The following is a 13081-nucleotide window of genomic DNA, read 5'->3' on the forward strand; positions in this document are numbered from 1 at the left end:
AGACTTAGCTTGAATCTTAAATCAGGAGTTCATCTAACGGTGAATATTGAATAATTTGTTACTAAGCTATCTTAGTTTTGATTGTAAGCAACCCTGATTTGAAAGACTATATATAAGGGAGAACTCTAGCGTCTGGGAAACCTAATCCCGACACTTCCATGTGTCCTAGTTGCAAACTAGAGTGGATTCTCCTTTAACCTAGGTTTTCCAAAACCATTATTAGGTTAACGACTTGAAGATTCCATTTGGATTCGTGAAGCCAGATCCAACTATTTTCTCTATAGTTGCGTATTCTGATCTTACTTGTTCTATTGTATTGAGTTTTATATTCTCTAAGATTTACTCGAGATTCATCATCGATAGATAAGATATAAAAAGTAATCACAACAGTTCTTCATCTCAGACTCTTGTGATTCTGCAATAACTTCTTCTGTTAATCAGTTAGGCTATTGTGAGGTGACTAATATTTCTAGGCTGCTTTTCAGGAGTATAAGACCGGATTATTAGTTTATTTAAGTTGACCTTGATCTTTGTATCAAAAGACAGAATAAAAAGAATAAAGGATAGACATATCTTTGAGAGACATATCTGTTTATAAGTCTTCGACTTTGGGTCGTAACAACTCTTAATTGTGGGTGAGATCAACTAAGGGAATCAAGTTCGTAGAATCCTGCATGGTTCTAGAGGCGTAAGGAACGCGACTGTACCTTAATCGGAGTAAGACTTGGTTAGGGATCAACTACATTCCAATACGATGTTAACCGGCAGTAGGCTAGAGTTTGTTGCGGCTTAATATAATGTGGTGTTCAAATCTGGACCAGGTCCCGGGGTTTTTCTGCACTTGCGGTTTCCTCGTTAACAAAATTTTTGGTGTTTGTGTTATTTCTGAAAAGACGAGGGTATCCAAATATACCTCAATCTAAAACTTTTCCTACCTATAAGTCATTTCTCCGAAAGTGATTGTCTATGGACTGAGTCGAGACAATGCAACCAATCGGTTCACACTTCGTGTGACCGTCTATGGATACGAGATCGAGACAATACAACTTGCGAAGTGTGTTTACTTGATAAAAAGGTTCGGACTTAACTAAACACAATATGATTCATTTATCAAGTAAATATGAATTAAGTTTTGTGTGATTTACTTTAATTATAATAAAACAATTATAATGCGGAAAATAAAAGTAAATGACACAACAAAATTTTGTTAACGAGGAAATGCAGAAAAATCCCGGGACCTTGTCCAGAATTGAATACTCTCAGGATTAAGCGCTACACAAAATTACACCTAACTTCGTATAGTTGAGACCAAGCAACTAAACCTATAGTTCACCTAGTTCCGTCTATATTCCCACGCCTCCAACTTATAAATAAGTCACGTACTTGGAACAATTCCTTTGGTTCGTATTCCAAACAGTAAAGGAACAACAAATATGTTTCGTATCAACTCTCTTCAACCGAGTGATATGAGTCGTACAAAGGCTCTTCTGTTTATCTTAATATAAACTCCTTCACCAGGTCCTTAGATCTATCTTATGTTCAATTACCAAAGTAATCGTTAAGATTTTGCAATCAACACTCTTAATCCAAAGAATTTTGTTGATGCCAATCTACTCAATTAATCAATCCAATTCTATCACAAGGATAAAACCGATTATTAATTGGATCCTCTTTTTACCGAAGCAAGTATTGTGCACACCAAAGATTATGAACCCACAAATCAGAAATCTTCAATATCTTATTCGTCTTCAAATCTTCTTAGATCTTCAATAAACACCTGCACACAATCAATTAAATCTCTTGTGATGAGTCACGCACATAACGAAATCTGTTAACAATGGATTATCACAAGATCGTCTTTAGAACTACGAGCAGTCTAAAGATCCCCGTCGAAACTCTGAACTAGTTTGAGTGAATCTTATATCAGAAGAGAAGATCCTCAAGCATAAACAAACTAGGTGCAATCAAAGTTCAACCACTGTTAGTCAATCAAATCAATGAAAACAAAAGATAAACCGCAATTATCTAGTTTCCCACCAACGGTACTAATAGAGATTCTCAATCCCAAAGAAGACTTTAAACTGAGCGGCCGTAAGAGATTTCGTCTAATTAGGTTACTCTCCTCTCCGAATAGGAGGCTTCACCAGTAGCAGCACAACAAGAGGTAGTTTGTTGTTACGAAGGATTAGTTTGCTAGAAATGCAAACTTCAAGTATTTATAGAGTAGGAAGTTTGTACACCAAGGAATTTCCAAAACCGAAAATATTCTCAATATATTCATTAAAGCACAATTTCGGTTTCCATAATTCCTGGAAATGCTATGTCCAAAAATAATGATTGAAATCTCTCAGAAAATCTTTAATTAGTAAATGCACATTACTAATTCTTATTTTCCTAAAAATGGAATTAATAACCTCAATTAAAAGATTCTTAACTTATTTATGTTTGATCATGGGATTCTCTTCCCTTATTTATTAAGGAATAACTTTGAACAATTAAATAATAAACATTCACATCATGTGTTCAAAGTGTGTCGACATCCTTACTTTGTAAGTCCTCTTTCATACTTACAACCTTGAAACTGATTTGCCACACTTCCAAACAAGTCTAGAATTGGTTCATCTAACTTTCAAGAACTATGTGATTGATCAAATAACATGCAATCACAAATCATGGGTGTTACGGTTCTACCAAAACAAGTTTCAGTTCTACCTCCATGTGAGTATTGTGCATAGTCACACTAGCTTTCCAAAACTCGGTTGACTAGGTACTAGGATCGGTTCCCCACATATATATAGTATCTAACTTGAATGTGTTGCACATGTCCATAGGATCGGTTCCCCTTTACATAAAAACGTGTTGCACATGTCCATAGGATCGATTCCCCTTTCTGCTATAAACCTGCTTCACCTCATACAAGGATCGATTCCCCTTTGTGATGTACTGCACCTCTTACTAGGATCGGTTCCCCTTTTCCCAGATTTGGTCAGACATAAAATCACAAACTCGATCATACCATCTCAGGTGATTACTTAAGATCGGTTTCACTAATAAAAGTCATACCAATACATAAGTCGGGCCTTTGTGAATAGTTATACAAGAACACAAACAACTCATGAGAGGTTCTACTATTCACACATATTGGTTGTTCATAAGATATGCAATGAATAACAAAACTAATAACACCTGGAAATTTCCTTTTCGATTCACAAACCAAGTTCATGAATTTACTTCCTTAGAACACATGTAAACATTGTTCCCTAGGATGAAATCCTCACCTCATACCCATACATAATCACAATAGAATTCAAATGATTATGGTGATGTCTTATCTACAAAGTTTGATGGTTAAGCAATAAACCTCGCATTGTATTCCTTAATACTATGTCTATATAGAGTTCAAACATGCTTCGCAGTTTTGTTTTCAATATGCACGAGTTGAAAGATATGTTGGGGAATGAAATAGTTCAAGTCAAATATCACTAACCTCAAGTGGAAGGATGATGTTGTTGTTGTAGCTCCTTGATTCTTCACATCTTCAAGTCTTCACAATACTTGTAATGTCTCATATCCTAATACTTTCAAGATAACCTATACAAAGTTGACTCTTTACATAATCAAGCGACTCTTAACATGAGTTCCGATTCACTAATGACAACTAAACTTGACATTCCAACGCTTGGTGGGTTCAACCGCGCTTTGCTCTAACAATTTCTTTTGCGCATTATATTTGTTTATATGATTGAGATATCACAGGTTGTGCGCAGTTCAATCATAGTTGATAAATCCGACCTCGTTTGTTGGATAAAACTTGATTAGCACTTGGGCCTTGGTCTTTGGTACCGTCCAAGTTATTCTTACTTCAGTCAGGCTCACAGATTTCTATCTGTTTGATTTAGTGATTGTATTAAGAAAGAGATAAAACTCTTTGATATATTTCTTGATTGAGTCTCACTTTTAAGTTGGTGCTCTTAGAATTATATTGGAGTTTAGTCCATAAAAATTGTCGAACGAAATATTGGGTGTGGTTGTTAGACCCCCGCGTTTTCAATTGGTATCAGAGCAGGCAAACACGCTAATACCTCATAAGTCTGTATTTATAGCAATCTGACTCTATGGACAGAAGTGTTATCTCGATAAACGTATCGTCAGTCTTTGATGGCTCGAATTAGTTATGGTGGAAAATTGCGATGCGTGGCTTTTTACAAGCGCGTGATTTTTAATCATGGGTTCGTGTTGTTAATGACTATGATCCTCTAGTGGTTACAGTAGACGGTGTAACTGTTGCAAAGGATATTGATAGATATAATGAAGTCTATATTAGTGCTGCAAAGCAAAATTACGACGGTTTAAATGCTCTCATTCACGCTATTACCCCAGATCTTCAGCACCATGTGACTACGTGCACTCGGTCTAAAGATGCTTGGGATATATTAGAAACCGTATTTGAAGGGAATACGTCTGAGTAAGAAGCTAGGCTTCAAAACCTAAATTCTGATTAGGAAAACCTTCGTATGGGTGATGAAGATTCATTTGATGAGTTTAATAACAAAGTTTTTGAAATTATTAATGCATCTTTTGCATTGGGTAAGACTATTCCTGAAAAGGACATTGTGATAAAAATTCTCAGATCGCTACCAACTAGATACCATTCTAAGAAACATATCATCGTTGAGGGAAATAACCTTGAAACACTTTCCAAGAATACTCTTGTTGAAAAGTTAAAGATCTTTGATCATGAACATATATCCAAAACTAGAAAGGATATTGCGTTCAAAGCACAAAAGAACACTAAACTACTTGATAAAAGTAAAAGTATTGGCAACTCTATGGTTGATTCTATTGAGACTGAATCATCAGATGAAGATCTTGACAATTCAGTTTCCCTAGTCACAAGATGGTTTAGAGATATTCTTTTGAAGAGAGGTAAACGGTTCACCAGAGACAAACCTAGATCATCAGTTAAGCCTCATGATCGTGTTACTCATAAAACAGGGATACTATCGACATTGATGATGAATATATGCCACAGTGCTTTAAGTGTAAAGGTTTTGGTCATTTCGCTAATGAGTGTCTAAATCGTAGAAAATACTCCGGGAACAAAAGTCTTGCTGCAATTCTTGATGAAACATCTGATCACTATGATTCAACTGAAGATAAAAAATCAAGTGTAGCATTTTATGGTAAAAATATCAATTTTAATAATTGTAGAAATACTCACATCAACCTTGATATTTTTCCTAGAGAAACACCATTGACCACATTGGAGGATGAAATGGATTTTTCTCTATCTAATGAAAACTCTACTTCATATGTTTCAGGTGCTTCACTTTGTTTAGAAGCATGTTCGGATATGGTACCTGAACTCCACATTGACATGTCCTTACTGTACTATTAATGGTCATGAACTCTCTAATTGCTTGTACAAACACAAAGTAAGGTATGTCAACAAACTGCAACGGAGAGCCAGTCGATTAGCAAACAAGCTCAAACTTGTTCTAAAGATGGATCCATCCAAGGTATGTAAATTTAACTCATCTCCTAAGAATTTGATTTCTAAGGAAAAAGTTAGATCACTACATAAAAGAACGAGGTCTAAACGATCTACAAAAAGGGATGTTGATAATTCCGTGCAGGAATCCTGCGGTGAGCAAATTATTGTTCACCCCAACATAGTCTAACTGTGTTGGAATTTCTTCTTGTCTCATGTGCGCTCATTTAGAAAAGAGACAATAATTGTGCACAATCGGATTTCAGGGTCAGAAACTACTTTAGTTTGTATCTTGAATATTGTTACTTGAATTTCTCTTTCAAATAATGGTATTGAAAAGATTTCACTCTTTTTGAATAAACAGGTTCAAATCAACATTTCTACCCTCCTAGGGTTGTTCATGTTGGTTGTATGCTACATACCATGTATATAGGTTCAGTTGCCTTATAGCCTTTTTCCTTCTCTAAAACTCTTTTCATCAAAAGATTGCTTATGGAGCTGTTTTTTCTTGTGATTCTTTTCACAAAACCATATTCCAAAGATATGGAGACTCCAAGCATCATATCTTATGATGGAAAAGATGTTAATATGATTGTTAATCCACCAGTCATGAAGGAAAATAAAAATCCAATTCCTCTACAACTTTGAAGAGAAAATGAAGAATATGAAGAAACCAAGGGCTAACACCTCAAATCTTCAAAAGTTTTCTATTGTTCTTGAAGAGTTAAAAGAAACAAGGATGGAGATGCAGCAAATAAAGGCTATTTTTCTAAGATCTCTTGAAATTCGGAAGTCCCTGGTTCGGCAACAGTCAAGAAGGTTTGTTGGAATTGACTCCTTTCTTCATAAACCTTATGTTACAATGTCTGTTGACGACAAGGAGTCGGGGACGATAAAGAATTTTTCAAGAATCTTAATGTCTAGGAAACTTCTTATGAGAATTTATTCTTGTGTTTAAGAAGGATAACTAGGGTTTGATATAACAATTATTGTGATTACACATAGCTATTTCCAACGACTTTCATCTTGCAATATTTTTTAGATTTATTATTTAAATTCTAAGTTATTTGGAAGATGATCTTGCAGTATTTAATCTTATTGGTTTTAGATAATGCAGATGTCTTATAAGATATATATGTGTTTACGTACGTGAACTGTGCTTATCTCATATAAGCTCAAAAGTTAAGTCTATTATGTCTTTATGAAAATATTGATAAAAGATAGAATGAACTTGTTGAGAAATTTCGCAGTATTTATCTTTCCATGATCCACTTTTATATGAAAGTACTGTATGGCTCCGTAAGTGTTCTTATGTTGAGTGGTTAAATTAATCAATAATATCTTCTTGTAGTTAATTCAGTTGATTTTACTGTATACAAATCCATGTGATTCGTTAATGTTCAAAGGAATTCTTCTTTTCTCGTAAAAGTAAGGTCGCTCATGTTGTTATCTTGGGAATGACATCAAATGGTGGAGAGTTCTTAAATGAATTTATGCTTAATTGCCATATCTTGTGGGGAGAGCGGTTGTGGAATTTTGTAGGAGTTAACTTATATCTTTATAAACTCCTTGGTGAATATACTAAGTTTCGACTATGTGAAATCATCGAAACAAAGTTGATATGTTCTCTTTTAGTCATGAATTATATTTTGAGAATTCATTATGATCCCGTAGTATTCGCACCTTTTGCAATTTATATTGACAAAAAGGGGGAGAATTATTTGGTAGTTCACACTACATACATATGGTTACGGATTATCATGTAAGAGGGAGTGGTTTTATTGTAAGATGGAATTATTGACTAAGGGGAGTAATACATATCACCATGGTATTATTTCAAAGTTGTGATGCAATTGGACTTTGATTATATATAATAATACTATAACATTGTATAACAATGTTTGAGAACTTTCGTTTTCATATTGTTAATGCTACGGATCTTCAAAAACAATAATGATGAGTTGAACATATTCAGAATCGATAGAGAACTTGAAGTAACGAAGAATTCAAGAAAATTGAAGATCCAAGGAAATCAAGCACGATGGATGAGAAGCTACAAAGTTTATTTATTTTGTAATCCATATGTATTGGTAGTTTTGTCACTAAAATTGACAAAGGGAGAGATTGTTAGAGAACTGATCGGTCGAACTCGCAAGCGTTGCTATCTCAAGCTTGTTTGTCAAGTTTAGTTGATCAAAACTATATACTTGATTTCTAGTCTACTTATATCTATGTCTCGTATTAGGATAGAAGTGTGTAGTTGAGCTTTAGACTTCATGGCATTCGCCAATTGAAGAAGAAGATCTACTGAAGAGCTTGGAGAAACTTCGTCAACAAAAGGTATGTGGAGACTAAAACTTATCTATCACTCAGAATTCTATTATATTTTATCTTCTAATGAGACTAAGTCATATAGATATATAAACTTTTATATTATACATATTTGATATTTCGAGCCGAGTTTATCTCGTTTATCGAAATACGTGTTGGAAGCCTTTAGCTTTATCTAAGTTCATAGTATTCTTGACAATTTATTTGTTGGAAACTAAATATTAAGTCAAAGATGATCATGTGAAAATTACCTTGAACATCTTACATGATTTGTGTGAGACAATCATTTGATGTCAACTTGAGAAGTTTTGTATTAATCAAATAATCACTTGAAAATTACTCGAAGCTAGTGGTATGTGTAAGATTACCATTGTTATCTTCCAAGGATGTTTCAATGATTAAATGAGAGTTTTTAGAACGACTACTATGTCTGGATATAATGCAGAGGGTATACCTTGTATACTAACTGTGTAAGTCTAGTTCAGATCGGAACTTTTGTTTTCAAACCTTGTTTGCGAAATGGTTTACCTGTAAAGGTCCAGAGCTGTTGTTCGTGTACCTTGTTTGCGAATGGGCTAGACAAGGCCATGTCCGGAACAGTTTTTCACATACCTTGTTTGCGAACGGCTAGACAAAGCCAAAGTTCGGAACTCTTGTTCGCGTACTCAGTTTGCTAACAAAGTGGTCAAGTCTAAAATCGGCAAGTATGGATTTTCATACTCATGAACTCAGGTTCGTTTGCGAACTAAAGTCCCTGGAACTTTAATGTATTAGGGAATGTAAAATAGTTTTACAAACCGTGGCATTATGTTCATGAATTGGTTCTTGTATAAATGCTTTGTACAATTATAAACCAAACCGATTTTGTTTCAAATGGTTCATATATCTATTTCTATGGAATGATGAACATTTGAACAACTCTCTTGAAACACATTTTGATCTGTTTGATTATCTATCATGATTGATTGATCGTCATATTTGATCTAGAAGTGTTAGATGAATACGGCTGAGTTATAAGTGTTAATATGGCTAACTTCGGCTAGCTATTATTGATCCAACAGAGTATACACGTTTAGGTACGGTTTATCCATATCCAAATATAGGTATATTTCATTTGTCTATATCAAGCTAATACCATCTAAAGTTGGAGATTGTTTGCTTAATTTCTAAGCAGACTTAGCTTGAATCTTAAATCAGGAGTTCATCTAAGGTGAATATTGAATGCTTTGTTACTAAGCTATCTTAAATTTGGTTGTAAGCAACCCTGATTTGAAAGACTATATAAGGGAGAACTCTAGCATTTGGGAAACCTAAACCCGACACTTATGTATGTCCTAGTTGCAAACTAGAGTCGATTCTCCTTTAACCTAGGTTTTCGAAAATCATTATTAGGTTAATGACGTGAAGACTTCATTTGGGATTCGTGAAGCCAGGTCCAACTATTTTCTATGTAGTTTCATAATTTGATATTACTTGTTCTATAATATTGAGTGTTGTCTTCTCTAAGATTTACTCGAGATTCATCTCCGATGGGTAAGATATAAAAAGTAATCACAACAGTTCTTCCTCTCAGACTCTTGTGATTCCGCAATAACTTCTTCTGTTAATCAGTTAGGCTATTGTCAGGTGACTAATATTTCTAGGATGCTCTTCGGGAGTATAAGACCTGATTATTAGTTTATTCCTGCTCACCTTGATCTTTGTATCAAAAGACGGAATAAAAAGAATAAAGGATAAACATATCTGTGGGAGACATATTTGTTTATAAGTCATCGACTTTGGGTCGTAGCAACTCTTAGTTGTGGGTGAGATCAGCTAAGGAAATCAAGTGCGCAGAATCCTGCGTGGTTCTAGAGTCGTAAGGAACGCGACTGTACCTTAATCGGAGTGAGACTTGGTTAGGGCTCAACTATATTCCAGTACGATGTTAACTTGTAGTAGGCTAGAGTTTGTAGCGGCTTAATATAGTGTGGTGTTCAAATCTGGACCATGTCCCGGAGTATTTCTGCATTTGCAGTTTCCTCGTTAACAAAATTTCTGGTGCCTGTGTTATTTCTTTCATTATATTTGTTTATATAGTTGAGATATCACAGGTTGTGCATAGTTCAATCACAGTTGATAAATCCAACCTTGTTTGTTGGATAGCACTTGATTGACACTTGGGCACTGGTATTTGGTACCGTCCAAGTTATTCTTATTTCAATCAGGCTCACGGATTTCTATCTGTTTGATTTGCTGATTGTATTAAGAAAGAGATAAAGATCTTTTATATATTTATTAATTGAGTCTCACTTTTAAGTTGGTGCTCTCAGAATTATATTGGAGTTTGGTCCATATAAATTGCCGAACGAAACATTGCGTGTGGTTTTTATACCCCTGCGTTTTCATCATTCATCATTTTTCTCACATAAAGAACAAGTAGTATTATGGTGTCTAGTGATTCTAGCTAATTTAGACTTACATGGTAAGCATTTGTGAAGAAATTTCCACATAATATGATGGATTCTAGGTGGTAGATATCCACTTTATGGATGTATTATTTTTACTAGGACTGGACAATAATTTATCATTCAAAATCATTTTATAAGCAGATTTTACTGTGAAGAATCCATTGCTACAATGAAAGTTTGGGTTAGCTAATATAATACAACTTCCATTTCTAGAAAATGAATGCTATTACTTTTTCATTTTTGCCTAAAAATCGGCAAAGTTGATAAATAATAGTAAGTCTTTTCTAGAATCAGAGAGAGTATGATGCTAAGATGTGCTAAATAACTTATGTATATTAATGAAAATCGTGATCTTAATTTGGGCTAGTTATAAATTGTAATGACCTTTATATCATAATATTAATGATTTTTCTCAGTCACGCCTTAAGGAATCTACCTTCGTAATCCATATTGTAATAATCGACATCATATTGGAGAAATACATAAAAATTGTGATAAGAAGAATTATTTATGTATAGTTGTTTGAGAAAAATAGGTAACTTTTTGGGTCGTTGTCGCATCTTTTAACTTGTGGATGCGTAATATCTCATCTACATAGACACCTTTTTGTTCAGTGTTTCAAACTTAGCGAACTTGTTTAAAGTTCCTTGGCATGAAACTGTTAGCGTTTTTGTATTATTATCCTCGCGGTTATCTCATGTATTATTTATAGATACAAACATGTACTTATTCAAAAAAATATGATTTGCCTTATAAGTTCTTAGATACATACATGTAGTTGTTTATTTGAATTTTGAACTATAAATATGGAGTCCAAATTTGCACATCCTTCCATAACCGGGGTGCATGCACATTATGCCCCTCCTTATTGGAGGACTTTTTAAGATAAAACAACTTATCTTCACTTCAAAATTAAGGCGAGTTTTTTCTTCTCTTTCCCCTCCCTTTCCCTTGTTCTTATAATTTCGTGTTTCTGGACTATTGTAATCAAATATTTATGATGATATTGATGTCACATAATTATAGTGACAATTGGGATATATCAATAAGTCAACTACTTTAAAATTCCCAATCTATACAAGCAATTCTGGTAAATTTCTTACTTCATCAACTTAATCAACCAACATGTGAAGTAGAAACTTTAAAATGTTTCTTTAAATCTTATGCAGTTTAATCGTATTTAGGAAAAGAAAAATTGGCCAGACTTGGATGTGGATGAAGCTATTAGGTCAAAACAAGGTGTCCGGTCCTGGTGGTTTTTCCATTAGTTTTTATTTGTTATGCTGAGAGATTTTCAAGGATGATTTCATGAAGATTGTTCAAGAATTGCAATCTAAGAGCTTTTGGATTGGATGCTCAAAAACACTTTCATTGCTCTTATTTTAAAGAACAATGAAGGAGATAAAATACTTGAGACTGATTAGCTTAGTCCATGGAGTGTAAAAAATTGTTTATAAAGTTCTAGAAGAAAGGTTCAAAATTGCTCTTTACTCTATAATTTTTCAGAAAAAACTGCTTTAATAAAGCAAAGATCAATTTTAGATGGTTTGCTTGTGTCTAACGAGTTGATTGATTTAAGAATAAGAAGTGGCAGACCTGGTCTTTTGTGCAAAATTGGCTTCGAGAAGGCTTTTGACCATGCGAATTGGGATTTCTTAAATGAAATTTTCGAAAAAGTGTGTTTGGTGCCGAATGGAAGAGTTGTGTGAAGTATTGCGTGGAATATGTCAGATTCTCTGTTATTATAAATGGTTATGCAGCTGGTTATTTAAGAGCAAAAAAGGAGTCAGGCATGGATATTCTTTATCTCCTTTTCTTTTTCCTTCTTGTAGGTGAAGCTTTGTCTTACGTGATAAAACAAACTCAGATTACGTCTTCTCTCTTTTGAGATGATAATTGGTTTGAAAATTAATTTTGCTAAGAGTCAAACAAATGGTGTTGGTTACGAGGGTGATTTACATCAATTCTCTAGTTTACCGGGTTATTATTCTGGTAGCTTACTTACAACTTACTTGGGTTTGTCTTTGGGAGATAAATACAAGGGAATAGCAAAACGGGATAAAGTGATTGACAAACGCATTTACAGATTGGCAGGCCAGCATAAACCTTTGTTGACAAGAGTAGGTAAAATTACTTTAATCAATAGTGTATTGGCTTTCCCACATACTTTTTGTCTCTATTTGAAATGCCGGTTTATGTTGCTACGAAGATTGAAAAGTTAATGAGATTTTTTATGGAATGCTAAAATGGTATAAATAAGTTGCATCTGGTGAAATGGGCGATTTTATATAGAATATATTTTTTGTGTGGGTCTAGGAATTAAGAATCCGACTAAGATGAATAAAACTTTATTATCCAAGTGTCACTGGAGATTTGTAAATGAAGAAGATGCTCTATGGAGAAAAATTATAGCTGAAAAATAAGGGATTGATGGTGTGAACTGGTTGGCTAAGTTTTCTAACATTTTTTTTTTGGCAAGATTGTTTGGAAAGGAATCTTGAAGTGCAAAAATCTTTTTTAGAAATCACATAAGATTTAAGATCAATAAGGGTATTAAAGTAAGGTTTTGGCAGGACAAGTGACTCTTACAATCTCCTTTGTGCATAGTTTTTCCTAACCTTTTTCAGCTGTCAAGAATGAAGAATTGTTTTATGTCAGATTCCTTCACTATTTATGCAAATGTTATTATTTGAAATATTGGTGTGCCCAGAAGATGGATTCAAATGTTAGGACTAAGACGAATTGTCTTTAGTTAGAATTAAATAGTGTAGTTATAAATTATGATGAAGAAGATGTCTTGGAATGGTCA

Source organism: Papaver somniferum, chromosome 2 (genome assembly GCF_003573695.1).
Source record: "Papaver somniferum cultivar HN1 chromosome 2, ASM357369v1, whole genome shotgun sequence".
NCBI classification, from domain to species: domain Eukaryota; kingdom Viridiplantae; phylum Streptophyta; class Magnoliopsida; order Ranunculales; family Papaveraceae; genus Papaver; species Papaver somniferum.